We start from the raw sequence: 9,934 nt of genomic DNA, 5'->3' as shown, positions 1-9,934 counted from the left end.
TAATCAACCATACCTGGTTGACCAAACTTTTAGTCACCTGCGCTAATTTGTATTTAGCGGCTCAGTGTCAAATTTGTCTCCCATAATATTCTTGTGAAGTGCCTTGGATGTTTCAAGGCGCTAATTATATATACGTTGTTGTTGTTTAAAATGTGTGTTACATGACGTTATATAGAGTTTGCACCACAGAAAGATACAATTGCACCTAACTGGTGTTGCTGGAGTTAATGCTCCAGACGATCCTACTTCACCTGAGCCTATAAGCATATTGTTCCATTGCTTTCTCAGTCATCTGCTAAGTTAGTTCCCTCGAAAATGTATCTGTGCTATTCGCCTCAACTACTGCTCGTGTAGCATCTTCCACATCCTAACCACTCTTTGCTAAATAAGTTACTCTTGAATTGCCGACTGAATTTCGCGCTGAACTCCCGTTCTCAACTCCAGCACAATAGCAAACATTTTCTCCACATCAACCCGATCAAATACCTTCATAATGTTAAAAATATATCTCCCTTGTGTATCTAGAAAGAAGCTGCCCAATCATTTCAGTTTATCTCGAAATGTAATCCTTTCAGTTGTGACCATAATGTTTCCTTCTTTGCTGTGAGATTCTATGATTCGACGATTAAATTTTCTTATCGTTTGGGAGATGCAACAGGGCAGGCAGACTCTCTGATAATTTGCACCAACCATTGGAGTATGAAAACAGTTCTATCGTGTAGCTGCGATGGCCGAGTGGTTAAGGCGTTGGACTTGAAATCCAATGGGGTTTCTTTGCGCAGATTCGAACCCTTCTCGCAGCGATTCTACAGGTACCTTCGTTTTTAATCGACTCCCTGTGGATAACACTGGAATCTGATCACAATTCCCTCCACTGCTCTTTATTACACTGATTGATTGACGTGAAGCTGTTGTTCGAACTGGAAACGCAAACAATTTATCGGTATTAATTAGTGATTGTCGGTTTGTTGGACACTATCTGCAAAAATCAGTGAGAAATATACACAGCTTGAAAAAAATCCTTTTAATAAAGAACTCTGAATTGTTTGGGAGGAAATCACCTTCAGTTAATGAGTGCGAACTTGGTTTCCTTTTAAAAAGTTGAACAAGATGTGACAAAAAAAGCCGTGGCAGCGTTTGACGCTGCAATTGTCTGATAACATCAGCGTTTGCATCAAAGTGAGATGCCTTATCCATTAAGCGATGTGGCCCCTGCAGTTTGCAGCAGACTAATGATGAGAATGAAGGATGACACAGTAGATTTGTATTTTGATCAGTTTCATATTTTGCACTGCAAACCAATCAGCGGTAGTGAGCCTTTCATTGATTGAAATACGAGAAGTCACAAAGTCCCGGAGGATATGGAATTGTTCATTAAATGCTGGAAACACTCCGCAGGGCCATCAGCTCTCGCAGAACTAATGTTTTGCAGCATTACTTCAATGTATTATAGGTCCAGTTTGAGTATTGTTGCTGAATGTTTAAGCTGCTCTAAAATACTTGCAGCCCAACCGCACCACCAAAAATAAAATAAATAACCCGCAATGGTTTCGAACCCGCGAATTTGGGGTTATTAGCACCACGCCCTCAACAACTGAGCCAGCCCGCCGTAACGCTGTGCATTTTTTTCAGACAGGTTTAAGTTAAAATGCTATCATTCCTACAGCACTTCCCAAAGCGGTGCAGAGTAAATTAATTACTTTTAAAGTCTGATCACTGTTGTAATGTCGGAAATTCAAAAATGTACCGCATGGAAGGAGGCCATTTCAGCCAATCGTGTCCGTGCATGCCGACCAAGAGCTTTCCAGCCTAATTCCCACTTCCCAGCACTTTAAGTGGCATCCAAGTATTTTTAAAATGTCTGAGGATACCTGCCGCTACCACCCATTCAGGCAGTGAGTTCCCGACTACCACGATGCCCTGGGTAAAGATATTTACCCTCATAGCTCGTCAAACTCTTCTCCTAAATCTTCATCAAAAGCAGTCTCTCGAAGCAGTGAATCGAGGAAGACTTGCTTCCACTCTTAGCATGAGTTCTTAGGTGGATGTACTATCCAATACGAGAACCACAGTCTCTGTCACAGGTCGGACAGATATTCGTTGAGGGAAAGGACGGGCTGGGAGCCTGGTTTGCCACACGCTCCTTCCGCTGCCTGCGTTTGCTTAATGCATGCTCTCGGCGACGATAGTCAAGGAGCGAAGCACACTCCTGAAAGCACTTCCTCCACTGAGCGCAATCTATGGCCAAGGACTCCCAGGTGTCAGTGGGGATGTCTCACACTTTATCACGGAGGCTTTGAGCGTGTCCTTGTAATGTTTCCTCAGCCCGCCTTTGGCTCATTTGCCATGGACGAGTTCCGAGAAGAGCGCTTGCTTTGGCAGTCTCGTGTCTGTCATGTGGCCTGCCCAGCGGAGCTGAGCAAGTGTGGTAAGTGCTTCAATGCTGTGGATGTTGTCCTGGACGAGGAAGCTAATGTTTGTGCGTCTGTCCTCCCAGGGGATTTGCAGGAACTTGCGGAGGCATAAGCTGGTGGTATTTCTCCAGCGACTTGAGGTGTTTACTGTGCATGGTCCACGTCTCTGAAACTTGCAGGAGGGCAGGAATTACTTCGGCCGTGTAGACCATGAGCTTGGTTAAAGATTTGAGGGACTGATCTTCAAACACTCTTTTTGTCAGGCGGCCGAAGGTTGCACTGCGCACTGGAGGCAGTGTTGGATCTCATCATTAATGCCTACTGTTGTTGATAGGAAGCTCCCGATATAGGGGAAGTGGTCCTCCCCCCAATTACTTTAAATCTATTTCCCCTGGTTGCTGACCACTCTGCAAAGGGAAAAAGGTCCTTCCTACCAACTCTATCTCGCCTCTCATAAAGGTATGCACCTCAATATAGTCCCCCCTCCGCATCCTCTGTTACAAAGACAACAGACTCAGCATTTCCAATAATTCCTCATCACCAGAATTCTCCAGTCCAGGCAATTTTTTTTTGAAAATCGCCTCAATTCCCTTTCCAGAGCAATACCAACTTTTTTTGAAATGTGGTGACCAGAACTGCACACTGTACTCCAGCTGCGGCTTAACCAATGTTTTATACAGTCAAGTATAATATCCTTGCTGTACCCTGCTGAGTTACGGATCGAGAGGTGGTAAGTGGGATTAGACTGGGTCACCTCTTGTTCGCTGGCTCAAATATGATGGTAAGCATTGCAGGGAACTCAATACAGCCCAGGTATCTCCTGGACGAATTTCGATCGCCTAGATGGAGAGGAAATTTCACAGATATTTTTTTCCCACAATTGGCCTGGGTTTTTTTTCTGTTTTTTGCTCTGGTTGGGGTGGTGTGTACAATATTTCGGTGTAAGGGGTGTAGCAATTGTGAGGGGCGGATTATTGTGTTTGTGTTCTTTATCTTTCCGCCATTGTCATTCTTCCCGTGTTCATATGCAACTTTCAGGGTTGTTGATCAAAGGGCCTTGTGGCTCTTTGTCGGCCGGCACGGATACTATGCGCTGATGTGGCCTCCATCAGCACTGTGGATTTCTAAGTTTCTATTTTCGATCACAGACCCAGATTATCCTTCACAGACACAGACAGCTGCAACACAGACTCAGACTGCACCTTCACAGTCCCAGAAACTACGAGAAACTACCACAGCAGAACCTTCCTACATTGTCCCAGACTCTACCTTCTCCGATCCAGTCTGTTCCAACACCGACCCAGACAGCGAACAAACAGACCCAGGCAGCTCCCGCACAGAGGTGTACTGATCCTACACAGAGCCAGATATTACTGCACAGATCCGCACACTCCTGTGGAGGCAGGCAAACCTCATGCACAGGATCAAAATGCTTGTCTACAGTCACAGACCGTTCCTTTCAAAGACCCAACGTCCCCTACACATGGGCAAACAATTCCTCATGTCCTCATCAACCAGCACATTTCCAGACAGTTCCGAAAGAGACACTGACATTTCCTACGTGAAAGCAGGCAGCTCCTATACAGAACCAGGCAGGTGCTACACTGAAGCAGTGATCAACAGCACAGGCACAAACTTTCCTACACAGACCCGTACAGTTACTTTCAGAGATATAGGGATCATTGGACAGATTAATTCCCTCCGACAAAGACCTTGACAGCTCTAAACTGGATCAGGCAGCACGGAAACAGACGCAAGAGTTACTGCACAGACATAAGCAGTTCTTACACGGGCGCTGACTGTTCCGAGAAAGGAACAAACTGCTCCTGCACAGAGCGAGACAGCTCGCATCGGTGACCCAGACACCTCATTTAAAGATGAAGACAGCACCGGCATTGAATCAAAAATTCCAATACAGACCCACACTGATCCAGTGAGAGCAACCAGAGACCGACACATTCCAAAACAGAGACAGCTCCTGCACAGACTCAGTCAGCTCCAACCTGATATATGGAACTGCAACACAAACCCCGACGCTCCTAGGCAAACCGGAACATCACTTAGACAGACACAGTCAGCTCAAAACCTGACACAGGCCCCTGCAACACAGACCCAGACAGCACCTAAATAGATCCAGAAACTACTACACAGAAACAGAAAGCTCTCATAGTGACCCAGATACTCCTACCTGTACTAAGAGAGCTTGTCATCGAATCCAATGCATAATGCTGCAGATAACGGAATTATATAGGCTAAAAGTACAGCGTAGCCTATCCTGTCTCTCTGCCACATCTGACCATGCCAGCGTTTATGTTCCACAGGAATCTTCTCGAGACTTTCCTGATTTAAATCTATCAGCATAGTCATCTATTCCTTTCTACCTCATATGCTTGTATAGCCTCTCCTTAAATGTATCTATACTATTCGCTTGAAACACTCTTGCGCTTTTGAGTTCCACATGCTCATCACTCTTTGCAGAAAGAAGTTCCGTCTGAATTCCCTATTTGATTTCTGGATTTCTTGCTGACTATCTTATATTGATGGCCTCCAGTTATGCTCTTCCCCACAAGTGAAAACATTCCCTCTCTCTCCACTCTCTCAAAATATTTCATAATTATAAATACATCTATTAAGTCACTCCCAAAGATTAATCTTAAAAGAGAAAAGAGACCTTGCTTGTTCATTATTTCCTCCTATGAATAACCTCCAATTTCTGGTATCATCCATGTAAATCCTTCCTGCACCCTCACAAGTGCCTCTATAATCATCTGTATAATAGGATGAACAGAACTGCATGCAGTACTGTAAATGTGGTGTAACCGAGCTTCAATACAGATTTCGCAAAACCTTCCTACTTTGCAATTCTATACCACTAGAAATAACCTCCATTGCTTAGTTACCTTTATTTTGCCTTGCTAAACAATTTTAGTGATTTGTGTAGTTGTACTCCGTAATCTTATTGTTCCTCTACCCCACCTAGAGTCGTTGCGCCAAATAATAAGTGACCTCCATATACTTCCGACCAAAATGGAATGCCTCACATTTATGTGTGCGGAACTTAGTTGACAATGTTCTGCCCATTCTGCATGTTTATCAATGTTGTCCTTAATTTGTTGGAGTCTTCCTCAGTATAAATTTCCTCCAATGTGGTATCATTGGAAAATTTGTAAATTCGTTTTTTTTGTTCCAAATTCTAAATCGTTAATATAAATTGTGCCCAAAGTGGTCCCAGCATTGATCCATTTAGAACAGCACCACCCAACTTCTCCCAATATGAATAGCTACCTTTTACCTCCAATCTCTGATTTCAGTCTTGAAGCTAGCTCGCTATCCATTCTGCTACTTATCCCCTGACCTTTTTCAGCATGCTATTATTGGGTATCACAGCGAATGTCTTTTCAAAATCTCGATACATTACACTCATTGCATTATCATAGAAACATAGAAAATAGGTGCAGGAGTAGGCCATTCGGCCCTTCTAGCCTGCACCGCCATTCAATGAGTTCATGGCTGAACATGCAACTTCAGTACCCCATTCCTGCTTTCTCACCATACCCCTTGATTCCCCGAGTAGTAAGGACTTCATCTAACTCCTTTTTGAATATATTTAGTGAATTGGCCTCAACAACTTTCTGTGGTAGAGAATTCCACAGGTTCACCACTCTCTGGGTGAAGAAATTCCTCCTCATCTCAGTCCTAAATGGCTTCCCCCTTATCCTTCGACTCAATGTCTACCCTCTCTAATACCTCTTCCAAAATTATATGAGTTTGGTCCTGCAGGACTGTCCCTGTTGAAATCCATGCCGATTATTCACTGATATACTTTTGCTTTCTGGATCTTCTTCTATTTTCTCCATTAGTAAGGGTTCCATTATTTTCCTATCTAAGTGACAAACATACACCTTGACCAACGAACTGATTAGCAGAGACAAGCAGGGAGTACATAATTTAATTTCCACCAAAAGCGATTCAGCCATTCCCACTTTCTATTGCATAATACAGTGACATCAAGTTGTTGTACTGTCAGTCTCGGATCAGTCTTTGTCTGTTTAAAAGGGTGGCGTTGTCCGTGCTGCTTCATTCGGTATGTGTTTCAACAATGCGACGTGCTCGCTACTGTGGCTGGGTGGTTAAATCGTTGTTTTCGGAATGTAATCGAATTTATTCCGAATAGGGTCGAGCCCTGCTCAAAGTGAATCAGTAGGTGCAGGAACTGCTGTAATGCGCTCTGTTTCGAGGTCATTTGAGCTGAAATTGTTCTGAATTATTTTACAGCAACATTTAGGCCACCAGTTCCGTCACGCTCCCCCATTCACCCACTCGTGTGAGACCAGAGGATTGGGACATTTTTAAAGTCCAGCCAAGAACGACTAAACATATGATTCAAAGAGGGTAGATTATGAATGTTAACTTGCACGAAATATAAAAAGAGATGGTAAGAGTTTCTACAGGTATATAAAAAGGAAAAGAGTGCTTAAGTAAATGTTGCTCTCCTGGAGGATGAGACTGAGGAATTAATAATGGGGAACAGGGAAATAGCAGAGAATTTGAACAAATATTTTGTATCAGTTCTCACGGTAGAAGTCAGTAAAAACATCCCAATAGTGGATAATCCACGTGCTATATGGAAGGAGGAACTTAATACTATCAATATCACGAATTAACTAGTGCGAGGTAAAATAATGGGATTGAAGGTGGACAAATCCCCTTGACCTGATGGCTTATATCCTAGGGTCTTAAGAGAAGTGGCAGCAGAGAGACTGGATGCATTGGTTGGAATCTAATAAAATTCCCTAGATTCTGGAGTCATCCCGTCGGATTGGAAAACCGGGAATGTAAGGCACCAATTTTTAAAAAAGAGGCAGAAAAAGGCAGGAAACTATAGACCAGTTAGCCAAACATCTGTCGTTGGGAAAATGCTGGAGTCCAATATTAAGGAAGCAATAGCAGGAGATTTGGAAAAGCATGATTGAATCAAGCAGAGTAAACAAGCTTTTATGAAAAGGGAATCATTTTTGACAAATTTGCTGGAATTCTTTGAGTATATACCGAGCAGTGTGGATAAGGGGGAACAAGTGGATGTGGTGCATTTAGATTTCCAGAAGGCATTCAATAAGATGCTACAGATGAGTTTACTGCAGACGACAAACACTCACGGGGTTGGTGTTAATATATTAACATGGATAGAGGATTGGCAAACTAACAGAAAACAGATAGCCAGGATAAATGGGTCATTTAACGGATGGGAAACAATGACAAAATGGGGCGCCGCAGAGATTTGAGCTGGGTCCACAACTATTTAAAATCTATATTAATGACGTGGATGAATGAACCGAGTGTAATGTAGTCAAGTTTGCTCATGATACAAAAATGGGTGGGAAAGCACATTGTGAGCAGCACAAAAAACATCTTCAAATGGTTACAGACAGGCTAAGTGAGTAGGCAAGAATTAGGCTGATGGGTTATGATGTGGGAACATGTGAGGTTATCCATTTTGGCAGAAATAGTAGAAAATCAGATATTGGCCCTGAAATTCCGGCCTCCCCAGTCTGTACGGAGTTACAATGGACCCGGGAAGGCATCGGAAATGCCGGATACCAGTGCGCAAATTTCTGGCTTGACAGATAGCCGCATTTCTAGAGCCAGGAAACTTGTAAGTGGAAATTTCCAATATTTACTCTTACAAATGTCCTCAAAAATCTTGCACCGGAAAAAGCATGCGCATAGCCTAATTTTACAAGTGCAAGTGTTTTAAAACACAAAAAGAAATAAAAATAAATTTATTAAAACATATTTTATTATTAAAATCCCTCCCCACAACGGTAAATTTATTAAAGAAAATGTTAAAAAGTCGGGAAATTATTTTTTTTAAATATTAATTACTTTAATTTAAATGAAAGTTGTGTACTTATTTTTTTAATCGTGTTTTCAGGGTTTCGGGTTCTATCCCAATCACAGTAGGAGGAGTTTAGGATCCTGCAGAACTTCTATTACTATGATAACTTACCTGTTTGGCTGCCCAGAATAATGTGACTCCAGCTCGAGGCCATGCACGTGCTGCGAATCGCAGTTGAAGGAGGCCTCAGCATCGGAAGGTTGAACGTGGTCAGCAACTTAATCTAGGTGCGTATTTTTTCTCTGAAATGCCCGCGGGATGGTCAAAACGGAATTCCAGGGCGTATAATTTAAATGGAGAAACGTTGCAAAGTGGTGCAATACAAGGAGACCTGGGCGTCCTTCTCCATTAAATGCAAACTTTAGTATGCAGTGAGAGTAAGTAATCAGGAAGACAAATAACTTGTTGGCATTTATTACACGGGAGATAGAGTATAAAAACAGAGAAGTCCTGCTACAACTTTACAGAGCACCACTTGGAATACTGTTTACAGTTTTGTTCTCCGGATGTAAGGAAGGTTCTAATTGCATTGGAGGCTGCTCAGAGAAGGTTCACCAGGTTCATTCCGGAGATGAAGGCGTTCACTTTGAATATAGGTTTAGTAGGTTGGGCCTATACACGTTGGAGTTCCGAAAAATGCGAGGTGATCTAATTGAAACATATAAGATATTGAGTGGGCTCGACTAGATGGATGCACAGAGGATATTTCCACTCATAGGGCAAACTAAAACAAGGGGACAGAGTCTTAAAATAAGGGGCCGTCTATTTAAAACTGAGATGAGGAAACATTTGTTCTCTCAGAGTTTTGTTAGACACTGCCCCAGAGCGCTGCAGAGGCTAGGTCTCAATATATTTAAAACGTAGTTAGAAAGCTTTTTGCGCAATAATTGTGTGAAAGGGGTTATGATGTGCGGACAAGGAAGTAGAGCTGATTCCATTATCAGTTCAGCCATCATCTTGCTGAATAGCCGAAAAAGGCCAAATAGCCTACTCCTGCTCCTATTTTTATGTTATTATGTTCCAAATACAACACATTTTCTGGCGACCGCAGTGGGATGTTGCTCAATGGATAAGGCTTCTGACTTGGGTGCTAACCATGTCCTGTCGTGGCCGTTTACCTCACCGGGTAGTTCCTTGTCTATTCTGTTCTGAAACTGCCTCAAAACAGAACATTTCTGATAGTCTCTCACCTGAACTATCGGAAGATGTTTTGCTGCAGAAGCTGATTGTAGACTTTCAAATTTGTCGACCTGGATGCTCGGGCAATGCAAGGGGTGAACTGGTCTTTGTCGCAGGAGAAATATTTTTGGATGCCAAAAGCAGGTAACCGAAGGGCAGATCCCACATTAGACCTGAGGCGAGGTGGCCGGGTGGTTAAGGCGTTGTATTGTTATCGATTGTGCTCTGCACGCGTGGGCTCGCATCCCATCTTCGTTGCTTTTTTGTGGAATATTTCATGCCTCTGGTTCTGTTTTCATTGCACTTTTAACTTAAAGCTCATGCACAAATTTACCTTTTTCTACCAAGCATGCTACACTCAGCTCATGTCATTTCTCAAATTAATAAACGAGCCTCGCTGGCTTTTAGATATAGAAAATATAAACTTATGAATTTGCTCCGTTTT

The 9,934-nt window shown here is 42.8% G+C and overlaps 1 non-coding gene across 1 annotated transcript; it reads left to right on the top strand.

Annotated features, from left to right (window-relative positions):
• Nucleotides 1-721: 721 nt before the first annotated feature.
• trnas-uga (transfer RNA serine (anticodon UGA)) lies at nucleotides 722-803 on the top strand. The gene has a single exon. It is a non-coding gene; the product is annotated as a tRNA-Ser (tRNA).
• The last annotated feature ends 9,131 nt before the right edge of the window (nucleotides 804-9,934 follow it).

The sequence above is a fragment of the Pristiophorus japonicus genome, chromosome 25 (assembly GCF_044704955.1).
Source record: "Pristiophorus japonicus isolate sPriJap1 chromosome 25, sPriJap1.hap1, whole genome shotgun sequence".
Lineage (NCBI taxonomy): Eukaryota > Metazoa > Chordata > Chondrichthyes > Pristiophoridae > Pristiophorus > Pristiophorus japonicus.
Note: the sequence above shows the minus strand (reverse complement) of the source record. Positions and strands in the feature narration are given on the sequence as shown.